Source organism: Mastomys coucha, unplaced genomic scaffold (assembly GCF_008632895.1).
Source record: "Mastomys coucha isolate ucsf_1 unplaced genomic scaffold, UCSF_Mcou_1 pScaffold9, whole genome shotgun sequence".
NCBI classification, from domain to species: domain Eukaryota; kingdom Metazoa; phylum Chordata; class Mammalia; order Rodentia; family Muridae; genus Mastomys; species Mastomys coucha.
The window spans coordinates 63,873,654-63,896,022 of NW_022196915.1; the positions used below are offsets into that span (position 1 = coordinate 63,873,654).

The window sequence follows — 22,369 nt, forward strand, 5'->3', positions numbered from 1 at the left end:
CCACATGTTTGAGTCTTAGTGTCTTAGGAACAAGGACACAAGTGCCTGGGTCAGGGTTAGGTCTCACACTGTTGTCATGGCCTAGGACAAGCTACCACTCTCCCTTGAAATGATAAAATCTGCTTGTTATGGAAATCAAGTAAGACATAATAAGTGGCGGTTTCCCCTTCTTTTCTTCCTTTGTTGGAGGGAAGGCCAGTAGCTGGGACATCCCTCCCTTGGTCTGCTTAGTACATGGCATATTTCAGATCTTTGCAGCAATATCACATATTTGGAAAGCACAAAAGATCTCTTTTGAATTAACAAAAGGTAGTGATAAAAATCCTCAGCAGATAATGAACATGAGAATCCTTTTCTGTACTGGGGGGAGAAAATCACATTAGCTTAATTTCTTGATTGTGGGCCATGATAGAACCCAGATGCCTTTAAACACTCCCATAGGATAGATTACAGCAGGTTGGGGCTTCTGGTCTTGGTCCCTTCTGGGCTTAGGCAGTTCAGCCTGGTAAGCATGGGACTCTGCCACGTAATGCGTGTGTGCCCTTGCCCTCTCCACAGGAACCCATTCCAGTGGCTGGGGTTCTGCCAGACCCCCCTCAGCAGCTCTGTTTTTGCCCAGCCTACTTTCTTAGCCAGTACAAATGTGTCACAATATGAAGTCTCCAACAGGGTGACCATTTATTAGCCATCTTGGTTTAGTTTTTTTAGTCCCGGTTATCCAAAGAGGAAGAGAGAATTGCCAGGAAATGCTTGAAGAAGTGATGGTCACTGCGGGTGATAGTTGATGCTCAGGCTGAGTGTGCTGTGTGGTCACTGTGGTTCATTAAAAAAAAAAAAAAAAGCCCTCCCGTGGGACCTGACCCAGCCTGTTCCTGGGCACAGTTGACATCGTTGCATTCTGAGGACACTCTGCCCCTCTTTCTGACCTTTAAGCATTCCAGTGTGTCTTTTATCTTACTTCTTCAAATCCATAAGTAGACTATTTTATTTGACCAATGACCACCTTGCAGAACCAGTATGGCTCACGTGATAATACTTCTGTGAGTGGGTATGCAGCCTCTGCTACATAAAAATTCTGAAAAAAAAAGAAGCAATATTTTACTACATCCCAGGCCCCACCCAGCTGTCAGTGACACTAGAGCATTTTAACAAAATTCAAGTAAGCATATTCACAAAATTATACAAAATAGCTTGTCCCTTTTGTGGTGAATTTAGAAAACTTGAACATGGGTGGGCGGTGAATGTTATACTTAAGGGAATCTAATGAGCTGGCAATGAAGAAGGTTCTAGTGAAATTTGCTGTGGACGGCCTCTAGAGCCTGCTTCGGGTACACTATGGAGGAATTAAGGAGTGGGTATTATGCGGAGCCCTTTGATAGAAATCTAGAGTAGCAAGCAGGAAACCCTGTCACATTGTGACATTGCAGTACATTTGTTTATTCAGTTATTTAGTAAACATCCTTAAAAGCATTTACTGTAAATTAAAGCAGCTAGTGGGTTCTGCGAACATTAGATGAATGGGATCCAGGGCCCTTGGGCAAGCTTATACCACAGTGGGGAGCCAGACACATTAGTAGACGTTTAAAAAGCAATCTAAACGTTCAGGGATGAGGGAGACATTATGCATATCCCCAGGGCTCAGAGGGGCACTACACACAGAAGAAGTCCAGCCCTAGTTCCTTAGTTGGCCTCAAGAGCCCGAAGAGCAGAGGCAGTTTGTGTGGAAAACAAGGTCATAGAATATGAGCCTGGGGCAGCCTAGACCGCATCCACAGTTCCAGACATCACAGGGGCAAAGAGTTCTTTGGGCTTTCTGGCTTCGGTTCTACATCATCTTGCTACCTCTTCAACCTTGCAATTTGCACCCGTAACTGAATTCTCACTCTTTGGAAGTCCTGCTTTCTGACAGGTGTGAGAAGAGACTAGGATGTGCTTTTTATTTAGCGACAGTCTGGAGAAGTCAGTGGTGGAGACAGCTTGACTGAAGTACAGAGACAAAAGGCTGAGAGCAGTGGCCAATCACACTGTGAAAGTACGTTAGGGGTTGGTGCTTGTAATTGGATTTTATTAGTAAGCAGATAAAGCATTTTTAGATTAGCACGCGTTTAAGAGCTAGAACACAGGGTGGTGGCTGAGAGTTGGGGACACCTGGCTTTAGCAGTGTTATATCAGAGAACTGAATTCATTCTGTGGCAGGTGTCTGAGTGTGAACACTTATGTATCTCAGTTGCCCTATCCTTATATATCTTGGATGAAATCTTACCCAAAAGATTGATAATGAGAAGGGATGAGATGGCAATGTGTATGCTTGGAAATAGCACCCAAGGACATTGGTTCTGTTTTTCCCTACCCATGTTCTTTTGAGACCCTCAAACTTTTTGAAAAGAAATAAAAATTTCCCAGTGGTTCTTGGCTTAGATAGGGAGAATTTTGTCATGGATGCCATGTCACTTATTTCAGTGCTATAGTTAAGAAAAATGGTGACACTAATTGGGGGTGTACTTGTTTGTATTTTCTACAATTTACCTTTAAATTATCTCACAGAGATCCAGGGAAATGTGTATATTATATGTGAATCAATTTGATGCAAGATGTTTAGCTGGTACTGGAATGATTCATAAAGTAGTTCTATAAATTGTTAAATTATTATTATATCTGATCAACAAAGACATTGAATGTTTTTTCCTTCAGTGTTAAGATGAATGAGGTTTGATATTTGTACATTTTGCCCTGCTGTGTGTATAATTATTTAAGAACCTAGGAAACCAAATTTCAAAATATGATCACCCTTTGAATATCACTATGGCTTTATGATTCTTGACCATTTTACACACACACAAAAAAATGACTACCCCATAATAACTGAACTAATGCTGAGCTAGTCTCACACAAGTGTATCTCCTCCCTGGTTACTATTGAAACCACCTCCACCCTCAAACACACTAGAAGCAGTAACAGAAAACCAGGGTGGTCCTTCATGAACCCTATCACCTAGCTCTTCCTCTATCTTTCTGCAAATTGATGTTTTTTGTTTGTTTGTTTTGGTGTGTGTGTGTGTGTTGGTACAGGGTTAGAACAGGATGATGGGAGAGGATTCTAATATGTCTCAACTGCCAGAAGGAACCTAATGCCAATGAATGATTAGCTGGTTAGGCTCTTACTCAACATAACCTACTGAGGATGACTGAATGAAGTTGGGGAGGGAGAAAGGAGGAGTTCCAAGAGAGAAAAAACAGGTTAGTGTAGCTCGTGTGCCCTTTATGCCGAGCAATGCATTCCTCAGGCGGAATTTCATTTGGAGGATGCTCATCATCACTGATTGTACGCTTATGTACCCTTACTCATGACCCCATCAGATCCACTCTGACCGGACATAACCGTGCACTATCCATTAACACCGGCTAGGCAGAGTAGGCATCTTGTCTGTGACACTTTAAGTTGGTGCCTTAGACACAACAGACATTCGTTTCTCATAGTTCCAGAGGCTGTACAGTCCACAATCATGTCACCACCAGAGTCAACGGGGCTTGGGAGCCCCTTTTTATTATTTCCTGCTCTGTCTTTACAAGATACGAAGGGCAAGAGGTTTTTTAGGCATCTTTTCTAAAGACACTTGTCTTATTCTCATGATATAGTGCCTCCTACTCCCCAAAGTCCCCTTCTAATTATATTTCCTTGAAGGTCAAGACTTCATCATAAGAACTTGGTGAGAGTAGGTGGCACTTTTAAACCATAGCGTTGGAGACTAATGACTCAGACCGTGGTCGGTGAAGACCTGTGACCTTAATGACCCTGACAGAGGGCAGACACTACTGAGCTTCTGCTGGAAGACCTGCATTGGGACTTGATAGATGAACTACAGGCTTCCCTGAACTATATTCAGCACAGAATTTAGCGACCTGCAAACTAGAGGCTGCATACCCCCAGTGGCAAAACCAAAAGCCTTTAAACGTCATTGCAGCCATGAAGTGCACTTCCAAGTGAAGCGTAGTCTGTGGTGTCTAGTGCACAGCTGGGTTACTTGGTGGCAATCCGAGCTCACCATCACTGGATTAGCCCAATGATTTCAGCTTGTTTTCATCTGAGGGAGTTGTTGAAAGGGAAAGATTAATATAGTGTGTTTCTGCTAACCCAAAATTCTGTTTTGTATTTCTTTGATACAGATTCTTTGATGTAAGGGCAAACTCTAAATCTCTTTTAAAAGAAGAAAAATGCCCCCGAGACTGTCACACTCGAGCAATCTCAGGAATGCAGGAGAGTGCACAGACAGAGGAACTAAGGGTCTGTGTCTGGAGCTGGCTGCGTTGTTAGCAGAATTTAATTACAACTCAAGTTGGCTTTTTGCTCATTTGAGAAATTCTTCACTAAGAATGAAAGACATTTTGTAACTATACTATGTAATTTACTAGGCCACTTAGAGAACAAGCAAGATAAACACTAACTAGAATTTTAGGTAAAGCACTAACTAGTACATAGAACAAAACCCCAACATCTCTGTTTTTTTTTTTCCTCCCACTCTCCTTGTACAAAGGAATTTAGTCTCTCCAACAGTGCTGGTGGCCACTACAGTTGAGAAAACATGATCTTGGAGTAGCCAAGAAAATAGAACTGAAAACTCTTGCTGCTGCTCCTACAAGGAAAAGGAGACTGAATTCGCAAACTAACCTTCATTCTTCAGTCTGGTTGCACATTTATATAGCTCCAAGGCCAACGAGCTCAGAGTACACGCACTCCCTCAAATGCAGCGGGGACACACTTGAAATCCTGTACTGAGCCACATGTTCATAGACTCCATAGAAGGAATCTTCCTGATGCTCATTACAATTGCAGCAGTACCTGGCATTAGCTGAATACCCAGCCATTAACAATGGCTTTGACTTCCTGGCCTCAGGGCTTTTGGTCAGTAAGTCAGTGGCCTGCCAGTGATGACAGGGATTTAGAAACCTCTGGTCAGTTCTACTATGAAGGGAATCACTATTCTTTATGGTATATTTGTGTGGCTCCCCACAAACTTCTCTTTCATTGCTAGAAATGTAGAGTAGAAAAATAAAGAAGGCTCTGTACCTGGCCAGAGGTGGGAGGGGCTCCTTCCTCATAGTGCACCTTGAGGGGAGGTGTTGAGGGTTTGCCAGGAAGGAAGCATTTACCACAGGAAGGAAAAGAAGTCCAGCTGGGTAAACTTGCGTAATATATGCTCCTGTGAATTGAATTTCCAGCACTTATCAGATGTCTCTAGAGATTGCTTGAAGGGAAGGACTAGCCTCTGTCCTGCTGGGATGTAGACCCTGCAGCCACAGAACTAAGAACACTCTTGTGGCCATCCCTTAGCTTCTCTGTGATTATATGCGTAGGTATTTTAACGGTATTACGTTGGTAAAGTTGTGAGAATTTAATCAAGTGACAAGAAACAGATGCAATGAGAACCGTATAAACAAATATCGTGTTCACAAGATAATCGAATACTGAGTATCAAAGCCTTAGAAATATTATTGAGGAAAAAACTGACTTAAAGGTCCCGCTGGTCAGTAGAAGAATCAGCAGTTCTCTGGCTCTGTGAAGCAGAACTTGGCCCCACCCTCAGATATACTTCTTAGGTCTTAGCTATGATCCAGGAATGTACATTATTCAAAAACCACCCACAATGCTTGGTTACCACGTGGACTGTCTCGGAATCTTATGAGGCCTTCCTTGAGCCTTACCCGTTGGGGGCATGCAGAGCTCCTGGCCTTACAAGACCTGTTTGAATCCTTGTTCTGCCATATTGGCCGTGAGACCTTGAAATGTCAAGGCTCTGAATGTGTATCTCTTTATCTAGAAAAGAAATATTGTAAATGTGAAGCACATAGGTATAGGAAAGATACCAGCGAGGTAACCACTGCTGTGTGGTTGTGTTATTGAAATTGAAAGTGCCTCGTGCTACAGTCTAGCACAGAGAAGCCAGATTAATCACAATGACATGGTTCCTTCATGAAGGAGAGTTGTGTTTGACTACAGCTTTCCCGAAAACTACCAGTCTCATATATCAGAGCAGCTCCAGCTGATACTCCTGTGCTTGATGGAATAGGCAATAGGAGTTTCTCCTTTTAAGACAATCATTAATGCAATTTAAGTCAATGCAATTATTAATCATTTGTTTTGATTCTCAAATTTAGCCCAAAATGGGGTCATCAGTAGGTTTTCCTATATTAGCCTAAACAACTGAACATGTGCATTAATTAGAATAATTTGGATTGGCATAGGACCAGGATCCAGAACATGAGTGTGGGATGCCCAGAGGAGAGCTGGCTGGCTGATGGCTAAGCATCGCCATTGTTCTTGTCTCTACAGATGTGTCTGGCTCCAAATGCCAAGTGAAGAGGAAGGGGGAGGAGCGAAGAGTAGATGTTTCAGAAGGGTAGGAAGGAAAGAATACCTTTTAAACTTTATTTAGATAAAAATATATTTACTGCCAAATCTGAACATTGAACAAGATTTTTTTTTCTTGAACTATAGTTGCTTCTGATTTAAAAATTTAGTCACTGCCCAGAGGGATTTATTGTAAAGGAGCCAAGTGTTTAGGGCTAAAAAATGAAAATAGCTCTGAATTGGAAATTCAGGGCATATAATACTGGTTCAAATTGCATCTTATTCTACATCTGTTTTAATAGAAGCCTACAAGACAAAGAACCAAACTCTAAAATTGCCTCCATCTCTAGAATTGAATGCGAAACAGATACTACGGCTCTCCTTAATTCACAAAGATAAATGCTAATTATGAAATGCTAATTATGGCTGCTTCTATAACTGACTGCTAAAAGAGACTCCCACATATATGTAAATGCAAAGATAGATAATCATATGTGACTGTTTACAAGCTACTCATTTGCATATGCATTTCATGATTTTTTTTGACAATGTTTGTTTATACAGTTAATAAAAACTCAGGGGTAGATATTGGGATGGGCCAAGTCAAAGCCTTGGATCTAGGCCTGGGTGGTTACCTGAGTTGATTACATGGCCAGCTCTCCTGCTTTTCCTAGGGGAGGGACAGGGCCGGCTCTCTCACGCTGCCCAGGTAGAGGGGCTGCAGGATGCGAGAGATGAGGCATCTCTCTAGTGCTCATCTATGGACTGCTGGAGCACATGAAGAAGCAGGTACTGTAGAACCAAAGCTGCAGGATCTCATTGACACAGGGCAACAACACGATATCTGAGTCCCAGTGAGGATCCAGTATTGATCGTGTAGCAGAAGCCAGAGGCCTCAAACCAGATCAATGAGTCATCTCAATGAACATTTGCAAGTAAAACTGCTTGGGCAAAAAGGGTGTACTGTATTCCACTATGTAATGTTTTCTTCTTCTTTTGTTCTCTTTTGTGAGGAGAGGTTGCAAGGGTGGAGGGAAGATATAGAGGGATGGAGAGATGGGTGGGATTGGTTGCATGTGAAGTTCATCAAGAAGTGATAAAAGGTTTTAAAAAGAAAAGAAATAAAAGCAGTTCCTGTTGGTGTCATTTAACCAAGAGCAACCCCCCCCCGGAAAGCCCCCCAGTTTTAAGTTATTAACTTCTCTTTCAAATTTGAATCCCTTCCATGCTATTATTAATAGCCAAGAGTTAATAGTTTCCAAACAGAGTGGTTTTGTTGTTTTAATTTATTGATTTTAAGTGCATTAATTAGTTTTGTGTTATTTGCCCCATTTCTATTTTCCTCCTATATTATGTTCTCTACTATAATAAATTTCATAAAAGAAACATAAACAGCAGTGCAGATGTGGTTAGAGTACCGACCCATGATTCTCAAAGCTCTGCAAGGAGCTCCCGGTGGAAGGGCAGCTGCTTTGCCTTGCTGCTCATAGGATGCAGGAGAGGTCTGGCGTAAGACCAAGAGAGCGGCACTTACATGGTTTATTGTTTCTTCATGATGTGTGGCTAGTTACTGTCTCCAACATATCAAAATTGTAAATGGTCATAGCAGAGGAATCCAGGGCAGAATATGTATCACAAAAGTGGAGTTTGCCCTTGCCTTCATCACTCCCTCCCCTCACCCTCCCCTCACCTGCCATCCCTCTCTGAATGTCTCTTTTAATGTCTCGTTCTTACTTGTCCTGGTTATTCAATTATTCTGTAGTCTATGGCCCTCATCTACCTTCATTTTGTCCTGAGTTTCTCGTGTTTATCCTTAAAGCCCCAGGATAAATATTCTTTAGGGAACCCTTCTCTAAATGCAACCCCTTGGTGGAGCTTGCTCTTCCACCCAGCCCTTGACACAAAAATCATCATCTTCATTCCTTCAACTTTGAGTCTCAATAGCTAGGCAAGAAACTCCTTGTTGTCACTGGCTCTGCCTTGTCCCATTGCACCCCGCTGTGTGTGTGTGTGTGTGTGTGTGTTTCTGTCTTTCTGATATTAATCCCAATGCTTCACATTTAGAGTACTTGAACAATACTTTTTGAAAGATGGATAAATGGAAAAATTTAATGTTCACAAGGACAGATGCTGACCTCATGAAGTAATTTAGCCAGGGTTATAATTTAGCCTATTATTATTGTTATAGTTTGAAAAGTAAATAAAGGTTGATTGACTGGTTTATTAATGATCATGTAAATGCGTAAGGGATAGATAACAAGTAACTATGAGGTCAAAGCATGAAAGCTGATGAGATCAAAGTGATCCAGACCACTCTTAGCGATCTTCATTTCTTAGGCAGAAATGAAGGAGAACAAAATGCCAATAACAGCGAAAATAACCCATGGCACCCACATTGGCTCTTCTGAATGGACCATATGCACATTGTTTCATCTGTAAGCTTCTGTAAATGCATTGCTGACACTGAATTTCTTTGAAAATGCCTTTGTTACTGTAAAATCCATTAGCTATCTCTAGCATGGCTCTAGCAAGTCTTACCATCAATTATATGCTCATTGGCAAAATGTTTCAGAGAATTATGCTAAACTTTGGAGCTGCATGCTATTCAGCAGCCTATATGACAGGTCCATGTTGGTGGGTTTTTTGTTTGTTTGTTTGTTTGTTTTTGCAGTTTTCACCCATCCCTTAAGTGTTTCTTGTTAACTTTGCTCAGGATAGAGTAGGTTTGAATTCTCAGGATGAAGTAGGGTGGATACAAATATGCAAAATGGAGACCAGAAAGATGGCTCAGGGGTAAAGGTGTCCACCTCCAGAGCCAATGGCCTGAGCCTAGTCTCTCAACCTAACTGTAGAAGGAGAGAGCTAAGGCCTATGAGTCTATGAGTTGTCCTTTCTGTAAGTTCCACAAGGGCTACATTGTGGCAGCACCCTCTAATAGATAAATAAATGTTACTTAAAAATTTTTAAAAGAAAACAATCTACACAGATTGAGATGAGCGAATATGTTCTGTATTAGAAGTCTCCAATCCAAAAGCAAGGAAAGTGGATATGAATTAATGCTGCAGTATGCGACTCTGCAAGGACCTTTGGGTAACTGTAGGGATAGGAGAGCTCAAACTCATCTTATCAAACCATCAACACACATAATGACATGGGTGTAATATACACAGCAAGTAGGCATATGCATGTGATAGGTGTAAATTTTGCACATAGAAAATACACATGCCATATTATGTATTCTGCTATGTATCTATTTCCTCATACATGAGCTACTTCAGTAATACCTCTGCTGCACTGGGGGTTGGACTGATCACTTATAGAGAGGAAATGTCAGTGGTCTCCTCTTGGATCTCCTTAAGTGAACCTGGGAGATGATTCCAGTTTGAAGCAGTAGCCGCTGGTGACAGCATTTCCCCTACAAGGAGGTGAGATGATGCGGCCCAGTGGTCCAGCATTTCCCAAAGCTCTCTAAAAGACTGAATCAGAACCAATGGACCAGCGTACTGCTCCATGTCTTAGTTTGGGAATTTTAGAATCTCTTGGCAAACTCCCATTCCCAAGGAGAACTCCCTGACCTAATTTAGCAAGTTCTAAATGAAGCGAATTGCTCACAGCACGGAGGACGGGGTTCAGATGGGACAGGCTGTTTTCTTTCTCCCTTTCCCTCTCAAAGTTCCAGAACAGCTTGGGTCAATGTGATTTGCTTGTGTTGAACTCAGCTGATTGATGATTTAGAATTCAGCGCTCATGGAAAGCCACAATACAAATACAAAGGTACAAACTCTGTCATGTCAACCCACAAACTGTCCTCTTCGGAGTGAACTTCCATCCCAGCTCTCAGCTCTGAGAGTGTTCCTGAAGCCACTCTTAATCAAAAAGCAAAGAATTGCTCTCAAGCTCAGGCAGCTTCCCATGCCCAAGTAACTTTGAAAGAGAAAATACATTTCCCAGAGTGCTGTGCAAAATAGGCTGAGAAGGTCCAGGGCCCTGAGGCTGCTGCCATGATTGAAGGCCTGAGCTCATATCCTTATTTTATTCCAACACACACTTATTGAGCTGGAGCTCCACTGGCCTCTTTACAGAGCTAAAAAGAGAGGAGAATACGTACATCAAAGTGAAAACAACAGAGGATTTTGGGAATATAAAATATGGCCTTAGACTTGCAGGGCACCAGTCACAGAAGTTCACAGTGTGAACGTCGCTAGAGTTCTTTGTATTTTCTTCCATGACTATGACAGTGGGCACAGTAGCAGCCAACCTATTGGATATAGTCGGTGCTGACATTGTGCCATTATATAGAGCAAGCCACTTAAACCTCACAACAGTCCAGTGAATTAGACACTGTTACCATCTCTTAATTTTCAGAAAGCTGAGTGTGAAGGCTAAACAATGTTATGGTCATTCATCCAGCAAGTCAGTTGTTGGGATGGGATTAGAGCCCCTAGGCATGTGAGTTCCAGAGTTATTACCCAGAACAGTTCCAGGGTTTCACATCTCATCTGAATCTCATCTGGATGTGCGTGTGATTAAGACCCAGCGATTGGAATGAAATGGCTCTGTCAAATTCGTAGATGCTGGCCCCAACAGGGTTCCAGAAGAGCAAAGAGAACTCTGAGGACAAAAGGTTTTAGATGGGCAAAGCACTTTCATCCGGAGTTGTTTGTCACAATAAAATTGTGAAGTTGTTATTCACTTTTTAAAAAATGACAGGATAATTAATGAACCCCGTGCTCCAGTTTTAGATGCAATGTGGATTTAGTCATAAAAGATACAGCATCCAGCTCTCATGGAGCCTCTCACTCTTGGACAGAATGCCATAGGAACTGTAAAGCCAGTCGCAGCTATCACTGCGCCTGCGCGCAGGATGGAGAGGGAAGCAAAACTCTGTCCCAGAAGGCCTGTGGGGAACCACGCAGGGTGACCTGGGATGCTTTAAGCTCTGACTTCAACCCTGACGGGCAACCCTGCAACATCCACAGGCTCTTGGTTCTCCATTAGTTAACCTCTTGCGGCTGGTAGTCTAGTGACATCCTTCTCCTCACCGGCTCTGTGCAAGCATGGATACATGCTTTGGATGACGACTTCTGACAGAGGTCTGAAGTCATTGCTATGGGTGGAACTTATTGAGGCCCAGTTTTTGCAAACAAACAACACATCCTCCTCCCCCAAAGAACAAAAAAAAAATACAACCCCAAAAGAGTGGCTACATAGTTGTAGGCCTACTTCTACAGACTTGAAAGTTGCTACCGAGTTCAGGAAAGGATGGTGTGAGGGGAAAACCCAGATTTTTTTTCTCTTTATTTAGGACAAGCAAGCCAGCATCCATCTTTGAAACTGCTGTGGGATATAGCGTATGAATTTTATATATATTTCTCATGTCAAATGGCATTGGAGGACATTGTCATCTAAACAGTTTAAAGGCACATGAAAAGGAGGCAGAAAATGATGGAGAATGCCACCCAAGGACTCTACAATCCTCGTATGCTGACATTGTCTCCTTCTTAAAGATTGTCTGCTTCATTTGTACTTTCCCTGAGTCTGGGACTAAAAAAGTCTGAACTAACTAAAAAAGTTAGTGATACCCAGAAAGCCCAATCCAGGCTAGAGCAGCTGTGTCACAACTTAGAGTAACGTTGTTCTTCGGCATCCTGCTCTGCCTGAGGCCATATGAACTACGTCACGTTCAACGGTGAGGTCGACGGCACTCACGTTGAAACGGGGGTGTGACTCACCAGACAGTTCCTGATGGTTTGGCATATTGTTTGTTGGAATCACACAGGAAGTGAATTGCAGACTCAGGCTCTTTCAAGCCGGCCTCGGTCTTCCATTGCTATATTAATAAGCAAGGAGATCTTTGTCAGGGGCTCTTTCCCATCTCTTTCCCATTAGGACAGACAGCATTACTCACTTCCTACAGGTTTTACAAATACCTTACTATTTCTTCTTCCTTAATAACTAAGAACCCAGAAGCAGGCCATCTCCTTATATACCCTAAAGTGTTGCTGTAACACTCCTGAAGCAGGCTAGCCTGGATAGATACCTATGTGTGACGTTTAGAGTATTATGTTTTCATTTTTGAATTACCAGCAGGACCTTATGTAAATGCTAAGGGCTACAATATGAAGCATAAATCTAGCTGGAAGATTTCCTAGTGGATTCATGTTCATGTGAATAAATGTTTTGTGTCTATTTATATCAATAGCACATGTAAATGCTTTTAGACATTAAAAAAGAGGGCTTACAATAAATACTATACTGCCTCCCACCACTGGGTTTATTTGCCCAGATAAAAACCTATAATTATTTGAATTATTTCTATATATTTAATTATTTATGTATATATCTATTTAAAACTACTTAAAGCTTTCAAAGTATTGGTAGTATTGGCTCATCACAGATAGCTAAATATGCATATGTATGTGTCTGTTTGATTATAGCCTACTACTTTATCAAGGTTCAATGTTATGTGTTGACATCATACATGCATGGATGAGGACCTAACTTCTTTGCAATATAGTGTGACTTTTAGTTCTAATTATCTCTGTACCTTTAAATAATAGACATTACTATAGTTCAAGCCTGGAAGTTTTTCAGAAGGCCAGATGCTGAAGCTTGGAATTATTGGTAGGTTATAAAAGTTTTGAGAGGCGGGTCCTAGTGGTAGGAAGATATCTATCTATCTATCTATCTATCTATCTATCTATCTATCTATCTATCTATCTACATATATATATACATATATATATATAGGATATATGGATATATATATATCCTATATATATATTCCATTTTTTCCAATTTTATCCAATTTCCATTAATTATTTGAATTATTTCTATATACTTAATTATTTATGTATATTTCTATATAAAGCTACTTATAGTTTTCAAAGTATTGATAGTATTGGCTCACCACATATGCCTGCCCAATATTGTCTTCCAATATATGCATATACATATATATGTGTGTATGCGTGTATGTGTGTGTGTGTGTGTGTGTGTGTGTGTGTGTGTGTGTGTATTAGGATCTCAGTCTTCCTGTTTTATGTGTCAATGCTCAGGCCCACATGAGATATTTGCCTCAGTCCACCACAGTATTCTCCCTCTTAGGACAAAACACGCCCTTCCTGCCAAAATAACAATGGAGCCAAGGGACTACAGATTGAAATCTCACATCCTTCTTAAATGTTGATTATGTTTTCATAACACATTTTTGTTATGAACAAAAACAACCATTTTCCTTGTTATAAGTTGATTATTTTAGGTATTTTTTAATAGAGAGCTAACAACTTACTATTTCGTTTCTTCAACTAGAAAAATAATTGTTTTATCATAAGATGAGAATGTTACCATCTTAGTCTTCTTGTGCTATAGTAGCAAAATATCGGATGTTGAGTTATTTGTAAAACACAGAATTTAATAGATAATTCTGAAGCCTGAAGATGATCGAGAGGATAGGAGATTTAGTATCTGGTGAGGCCCTTTCCCACGAATAGTCTGATAGCCAAACTTTATATAAATAGCAAAAGAAAAAGGAGATGAACTTGTATTTAGCCATGCCCAGAGCAAAATGGGCTTATGTGAACTCCCTCCAGTTCTGATTGAAGGCACTTATGTCCTGGTTAATGGCAAAGCACTTCTGAAATGTTTCCTGAAAGGTTCTACTCTTGAAAGCCATCTCATGGGTTCCAGTCTCAGTAGGTGGGTTCTGATGAGCACATTGTAGCTCTATCAATCACCCTAACCTTTTCTCCTCTTCGGCATCTCGCAGTTCCGCTTTACAGTAAAAAAGGTTAACGTAATTTACATTTTATTTTTATCTTTATATTGATATTTAATGCTCTATCGATAGGTTTATTCTGAAGATTAAATTATAAATAAATTACTACTGCACTGTCCTGTTGCACCAACCCATTTGTCATTGTGTGGCAATCTTTATTTCTCACAATATTTATTTAACCTTAAATCACCATTTTGATTTAATGAACAGAGGCTGTCCACCCCTGTTCTTCTCAAGTATTATTTTTCTGGGCCATTTGTGCCATCTTTAGACTTTCAGCCTATGTGTCCTTGAACGTGTTTCTGTTTGAGATTTAGTTGGATTGTGTTTGTATGTATTCAACGTCTAAATACTTTATGGATAAATCAAATCTATTTATATTTAAAGTAATTATTACTATTTTATTTATTACTAAATAAAAAATTTAATTTTGTTGTTTTCTGTTTGTTTCATTGTCCTTTTCTTCCTCTTTTGAGATTTTCCTCTGTTGAGGTTTTATTTTGATATACTTTAGTCTTCCATACCTTTTTTCTCTTTGTGATTAAACTAAGGTTGGCATAAAACCTCATGAGAATCTACTTTATGGTAAACATTTTCAATCACATAAAAAGTTACACATTAATTGGGCCGATGTACATTGTTATCAATATCTAAGCTTCCTTCTTATATTGGGCATCCAGTAACAAACTTTGTGTTTGTTCTTAGTCCTTTACTTCACACCCTTGTATGAGTGTTGTTAAGGATTCCTGGACCATCATCACAGAACACATTGTTTTGTCTTTATCTGTTTTTCACTCACCAGGAAAATGAGTGTGCTCATATTATTTCATATTACAATTTGCCATCCCTCAAGGTCTGCCGCTAGAGCTCCTTGTCAGGGAGGTCTGGTGTTGACAAAGTCCCTTTCTTTATTTGCCTTGAACTGTCTCTCTCTCTCATTCAGTTTTAAAGGTTTTCCCCAGGATGGGATTCCTGGGTGGCACACTTCTTCTTTCCTTCTTTTTGTTGATCACATAGAATCCATCATCTGATTTTTTTCTACCCAGCAACACTGCTGACAGGCATAAGAAAGTACGGAAGACTATGTGATGATCTGATTTTCTTTCACAGCTTTTAAAAGTCTTTACTTGACTTTCGACAGTATAATTACCTTTGTTCTGTGTTTCATAAGTGTGAATACTTCCCCCCAATATCCAAATTTGAGTGCTTGTCAACCATTTTCTTAAGCATTCTGTCCTTTCTTTTCTCTGTTCTGAATTTCCCATCATTCATGTCTATATCATGGCAATGCCTCACATCTGACCAAACAACTTAAACTTACATGGCTGTAAATGTATTTATGCTTCTGCTTGGTTTAATTGTTGTTAAAGATCTCCATTTAACTCTTAAAGTTTGTTCACTCAAGTTTAAATCCCCACTTCTCTGTTTCAATATTTTCCAAAGTGTTGACTCTCACTGCTGTTGAATTTTTAATCTTGTCCACCTATTGTTTCTTAGCTTTCATTTAACCTCCTCTGTAGTTCACCCAGGTTCTTTAAGATGATTAGCATTAATTCCTCTCCCATACAGTCATACACCTCTAGTTCTTTGGCGTCAGCGGCTAACATTTTATTTATTCTTTGGTGCTGTGCTGGTTAATTTTAATTGTCAGCTCTACACAATCTAGAAATCCTTTGGAAGGAAGTCTAAGTAAGAGATTGTCTAGCTTGGGTTTGCCCCATGGGCATACCTGCAAGGATGGTTTTGGTAATTGAGATGGGAAGTCCTGCCCACTGTGGGTGGCACCACTATCTAGGAAGGGGATCCTGGAGCCTGTGAGAGTAGAGAAAGTGAGCATGTGCTGATTCTTTGTTTTCTACTCTTTACTATGGCTAAATTGTGACCTGTTTCACTCAAGGTCCTGACTTCTCTGTTATGACTGCCTAATTTTAAATTAAATTCTTTCTCTTCTAAGCTTTTGTCAGAGTATATTGTCATGGAAACAGAGACAAAATTAAGACAGATACCTTGTAGCCTTATCTGGATGTTTGTGTATTGAAGTTGTCAGTAGTTGCTTCTGGAAAACCCATTGGTGATCAGCTCAGCAAGTAGTTCTGGCCTGCCGAGTTGCTGTGATATGCCTTTTGGCCAGTTGGTAGAGATATATGAAGGGTCTGTGGCCTGCTGAAGCTGCTGCTGGGGTTGTGCACATGGATATTAATCTTCATTTATGACACAGGCAGCCAGTGTCTTTTTAAAAATAATTGTTGTATCTATTACTGGTAATGATACTACTTGTACCCACTCGTGCCATATTTATCAAAACTAAGAACTGAACACAATCGAATTACAACAGTCAAAATGTTATTCTATTGACATTATCATTTTTCAACTGTGTAATTTTTCTGTTCAAGGTACCACAAGTATCCTATACATTTAATCTTCATCAATATATGGCAGTTTAATAGTTTTCCTTTTACCTTCAGGACCTTGACAGCTTTGGAGAATAATAGTTAAATGTTCAGAGAATATTCCATGTTTTCCTTCTGACAGTGTCACATTGGTCTAGGACTAAGGGTCCCTGGGAAGCCAGCTACAGAGCTGAAGTTTCCTTATATTCCTTCCTTATATCCATGGTCCATGATACATAGTATCTCTGTGACTCTAAGTAAGTGTAAAGTTTGACCACTTGGTTGAGGTAATGTCTGCTATGTCTCTCAAAGGCTCGACAGTTACAAGTTTTCTTTTCCACACTTTATTTCAAGTAACTGAGTCTAATATACAATTAAGGGAAAAGAAATTAAGTTCCATCTCATGGACTAAGGAGGTTAAAAGGGGTCTTGAGCTTATGTGAAAGCCTCCTTGGAGTGATTATGAAATAGTTTGGAGGGATTGCTTTCATGCTGTTTAATGGTGCTGCTTCTGGTTAAAAGTTTTTCACATTTATTATTTACCATTTGACTTTGTCTATTGCAGTTACTATAGATTTCCAATTACTATTTTAAATTCCTTTTTACTTTAAGTTAGACTTTTGTCTTCTGTGTTTGCCTTTATCTATATAAGTATGTTGCATGTGTGTCTGGTGCTAGTGGAGGCATGAAGAGGGTGGAATAAGAGCTACTGATGGTTTTACATTGCTGTGTGAGTGCTGAGAGCTAGAACCAGGTCCTCTGCAAGAACAGCAAGTGCTCTTATCTACAAAGCCATATTTTTAAGCTCCTCTTACATTAAAAAAAAATAGAATTCGCCAAAGTCGCTTGTCCCTTTTCTCCTGTTTGTCTGTCCATCTGTCCTCTTATCTGTCTATGTATCTATATATATATATATATATATCGATCAATCAAGCTATTGATCAAGCTATCTAGCTATTGATCAAGCTATCGGCCTATCACCTTATCCAGTTATTTGTCTGTGTCATTTTGGACTTATTTTCTTATTTGGTTATATGCTCTCATAATATTTCCATTTGAATCTCAAATTGCTTCAGTTTGTACACTGGAAGATCTTTGAGCTCAGCTCCTGTAACTTTTGATATAGTCACACACAGTTTCTATTGTCTCTATTTTTTAACACTACCATGCTTCCATTCACTGTAGGTTTCCTCAAGCTAATCCATAATTAATGTTGCTAATCTATAATTAATGTTAAACTAACCCACAGAGTAGGCAAATCAATAATCCCATAAATATTTATTGAGTGTTAAAAGACTGTGTTCGATGCAATGGAGAACAATGAAGCTTAAGATATAATTTCTGCCTTCAAAGATCCCGTTAGGACTTTTTAAAAGATAAAATAAACTAAGGAAAGATAATAAAAAATACAGGGTAGAAAAGGATTAAATCATAAAGGTTGGAGTTCTCAGAAAAGAAAAAAAGCAATATATTACCTAATAAAGCAGGCCCAGAAAAAAATGGATGTTTGGTCAATTGAAGTGGCAATGAGAAGACACTGGAAAGAGTACTGCTATTCATGTAGGTAGCCATGAGGGAAGGAAAAGTGTCTTTGATGCAATAGGAAATTTTCTATTTTAGTAAGTTAAAATTAACTAAAATTAAGAGAGGTAGAAAATGAGAATAATTCTGTATTTTTTTTTTTTTTGAGACAGGGTTTCTCTGTATAGCCCTGGTTGTCCTGGAACTCACTCTGTAGACCAGGCTGGCCTCAAACTCAGAAATCTGCCTGCCTCTGCCTCCCATAATTCTGTATTTTTAAACTGAGTTTAATTAGTAAGGGAAATTAATTATTCTTACAGAAAGGATTCCAGGTACAGGTACATTGCTGGTGAGATTCTTACAATATTCATAAAGTAAATAATATTAATTTTCAGCAAATTCAGATGTAAGTAGAAATAGTACTTTTAAGACCTTTCTTAGAATGAAGTATATATTCAGAATACAAACCTAGGGAACATGAAATACAATGGGAAAATTTCTAAGATGTGAATAGGCATCTGTTCATTAAATACAATATATTTTTAGATCATTACAACTCTGTCACACAGTCCTCTTTGTGCATGATATAACAAAAACAACATCAATATTCCTCATGACTACAGACATAAAATTGCTTCCCCACATATATGTAACTCCCAATCACTATAGTGACCTTAAAGAAAAGTATAATACATCATATCAGTTGAGTAGACTTTAATATTTGAGCATTAAATATTGAATAATAAATATTAATTTGTATTGGTATGGTGCCATACAAATCATCTGATTAGCATAAGTAGAATCAAAGACAACACTCTCAAATTTACATAATTCTGATTAAAAATTCTCAGTGAAACTTTAAGAGAACTTCCTGAGTCTTATGAGAAGAAATCAGTAAAAGCAATATATAATAATGACATAGTTATATCTTCTTTCAAAATAAATACAAGAGACAAGTACTATTTTGACTGTGTTTAAACAGCACTGTATTGGATGTCTGAGCCTATGTAATAAGGCAAGAAAAAGAAATAAAAAGCATAAAGAATAAGAAACAGGAAAATTTTTTTGAACTTAGTAAGACCTCATGATGCAAGATCAGTGTAAAACTCCAACTCTAACTGTATACAATCAAAAATTATAAAGTAAAATTGCAAGTAATATCATGTAGAATCAGGTCCATATGCTTGATAATATGCTTAAAAACTGTAAAACAAACTAAAAATCATTTTTATGTATGAAAATTTTAAGGCAAATAAATGGACAATTAATCATATTGTTCCATGAAGACTTTGTTTCAACAAGTTGATTCTTTCTTGAAGGATATAATTATTGAAAACAATTCTCACCCAGTATTTTATGTAGAAATTAATAAATTTGGTACTGAATTATATATAAAACTACAAAGATTTGGATGTGTGTGTGTGCGTGTGTGTGTGTGTGTGTGTGTGTGTGTGTGTGTGTGTGTGTGTGTGATGGGAAAATGATACTGAAAGAAGGTGTTTCAAATGAATGGGTAGAAATAAATGGATTATCAGAAAATAGACAAACATGTATAGCCGACTAATTTTTAACAAATACAGTTTCCTAAGGTAAGGAAAAGCTCATAAGAAACAAAGTTAGTTACTGTTCTTCATTGTGCTATTTGAAACAAAGGAGACAATTCTGACCTCACCCTCACCCCATCAAAAAATAGTTCTGTTTATAATAAAACTTTACATCAAAGTTAAAACTGTAAACCTTCAAAATTTAGTAGAATTTCTTAGAATGATAGCAATTATTTATTAGGATACAATATATAAAAAGGAATAATTAAATTTAATAAATATCCAAAGTTCCTCATTGAAAGCATTGTCCATAGGTAATACACAGGATAGAAACTTAAATATATAGATATAGATATAGATATATATTTATAGATATATAAACTATAAACATATAAATATATATATGACAAAGAAACCAAACTCAAAATATATAAAGAGTCTTTGTGTCTCAATAAAAACAAACAAAGTAGCTAAGCCTGATGGCAAAAATCATAGCTGCTTGGAAGTTCCTGAGGCAGGAGCATCATGAGTTCAATACCTACCTGAGCTGCAGAGAAAATTCAAGGCCTGCTGGGTAACTTAGTGAGACCTTGTCTCAAAATTACATAAAAAATAAATAAATAAATAAATAAATAAATAAATAAATAAAAACCAAGGCTCTGGGTATATTAGTGAGAAAGGCCTTGGGTTTGGTTCCTAATATCATAATAACACAAAAACAGCTTTTAAAAACACAAAGAAAATTTCCTCAATGTGCAAATTACTTAATCAGATCCTTTGTAAAATAAGACGTAAGATCTAAGAAAGGTCAGTAAACATCTGAAACTATAGTAATGATATTAATCAACAGGGAACTGTAAATTCAAGTAGGAGTTTACTCTCTTTAAGATCACTAAAGCTAAAAGTACCAGAACTCTAAATATTGTTGATGATGAAATTCTAATACTGTAATTTTTTCTTGCTGTTTAGGGGTATAAAATACAGCACTTCAAAAAAGTTTTTCTAAGTTTTTATGAACTTAATCATGAACCTTCACCATGGCCAAGCATTCTCAAACCTACTTACTTCTAAAAAACAAAAATAAATCACTAAAAACATGCAACAGCAAAAATAAAACGACTTTTAGAAAGCAAAAAAGAAAAAGAAATATACATAGTCCTTGTTTTAGTGACTATTCTATTGCTGTGAAAAGTCATCATGACCAAGACAGCATATAAAAGAAAAATTTATTTGGAAGTTTGATTACAGTTTCAGAGATCTGTCCATGATCATCATGGCAGGAAGACATGGTGCTGGAGACGTAGCTGAGAGCTACATATTGATCCACAGGAAGCAGACAGAAAGAGAGAGACTGGGCCTGGCGTGGACTTTTAAAACCTCAGAAGACCAATCCCAATGGCACACCTCCTCTAAGGTCATACCTCCTAATCCTTCCCAAACAGCTCCATTAACTGGTGTCTAAGCACTCAAATGCATGAGCCTGTGGGGCCATTCCCATTCAAACCACATGAGTTCTATATAAAAATATATACCCAATACTGGAGAGCTGAATCAGCCAGTAAAAATCCCATCTACTCTTTAAGACATGCTTGGTCAGCTCCCGGGACCAATATTGAAATATGCACTATCTATGACTCCAGAGCCAGGAGATCTGATACCCTCTGTTTACTTCCTTGGGCACTGCACATGTGTGGTGCACAGACATGCATACAGGCAAAGTGCCCACACAACAATGAAGGAGAAAATAGAGCATCTTTGAATGAGAATGTTTATAGTTGCTTTCTCTGTTAGCAACCAAGTGCAGGACCAACATAAATGCCAACATAAATAATAAAAACTAGAAATGAACAAGAGAATGTGAAAGAAATTATGAAAAGTTAGTACAGTGGACACGTGTGTGTGTGTGTGTGTGTGTGTATGAGCATGCATGTCTGCCCATATGTGTGCACTTTTAACAATTATGTACAGACAAAACCATCTGTGGAGACCAAAGACAGTTTCGTGTTTGACTGGAAGGCAGCTATCAAAAGCTGACGATCACAGCCATAGGAGCATCACTGAGGTCACACATAACAAGACTCATGGACTCTGTGCTTAGGATGGTGTATTTGACTGTGAATCATTTACATACCAGTTAAATAAATTGACGATGTGGTCTTTGAGATTCTTGACTCGTCGAAGAAGTATTTATCAACCCTTGGGTTTTCATTACTCCTAAGCTAAAATTAATGTTAATCATGTTCTCCAAGTGCAAAAAAAAAAAAAGTTTCCACTCTCGTCCGCAGTGTGTCATCTTTATTATCTCGACCACATTGCTATTCAGATAAAACATTTGTACCATCTGACATTTTTGACATTTATTTTTAGCCTTACTGAAGAGATTTGAAATTGCGTATGAAGTAAACTTGCTGATGAATCAGAAGTCAAAAGCCCTGCGTCTACCTTTGGAACCTTAAGTAACACTTCCTGCATAGTGGAAAGTCTGAGAGGAAAACCATTTGACTCTCAAGTGCTGTGCCTGTTGTCTGGGATTGGCAAGTTGAACAATACATCTCAGATGCAGGTGCGTAAGAGCCAGGTTATGACCTCACTGAGAAACAGGGTAGGTAGTGGTGAGGACCGTGGCAGCTGGAGAATAGAGGCTTCTCTCTGTCTGCCCTCCAGATCATTTCTAAAATGTCTATTAACCCAAGTGCCTTGCGACTGGGCAATCCAGACAGCCACTTCTGTAGCTGTGTGCTCTAAACATCTCAAGAATCACTAGAAGTTCCCTCCTAGGTACTGTATTTTGC

General features: G+C 38.8%; 1 protein-coding gene across 12 annotated transcripts in view; it reads left to right on the plus strand.

Moving 5' to 3' along the window:
• Window positions 1-22,369, plus strand: part of Enox1 (ecto-NOX disulfide-thiol exchanger 1) — a 569,119-nt gene that overhangs the window by 257,343 nt on the left and 289,407 nt on the right. For 3 of the 12 annotated variants that reach the window (XM_031362988.1, XM_031362990.1, XM_031362994.1), the window contains one exon: window positions 21,945-22,140. The exons of the other annotated variants lie outside the window; for them this stretch is intronic. The gene's annotated coding sequence lies outside the window, so the exon portion shown is untranslated. The remainder of the gene's footprint in view (window positions 1-21,944; window positions 22,141-22,369) is intronic. 12 annotated transcript variants of the gene reach the window in all.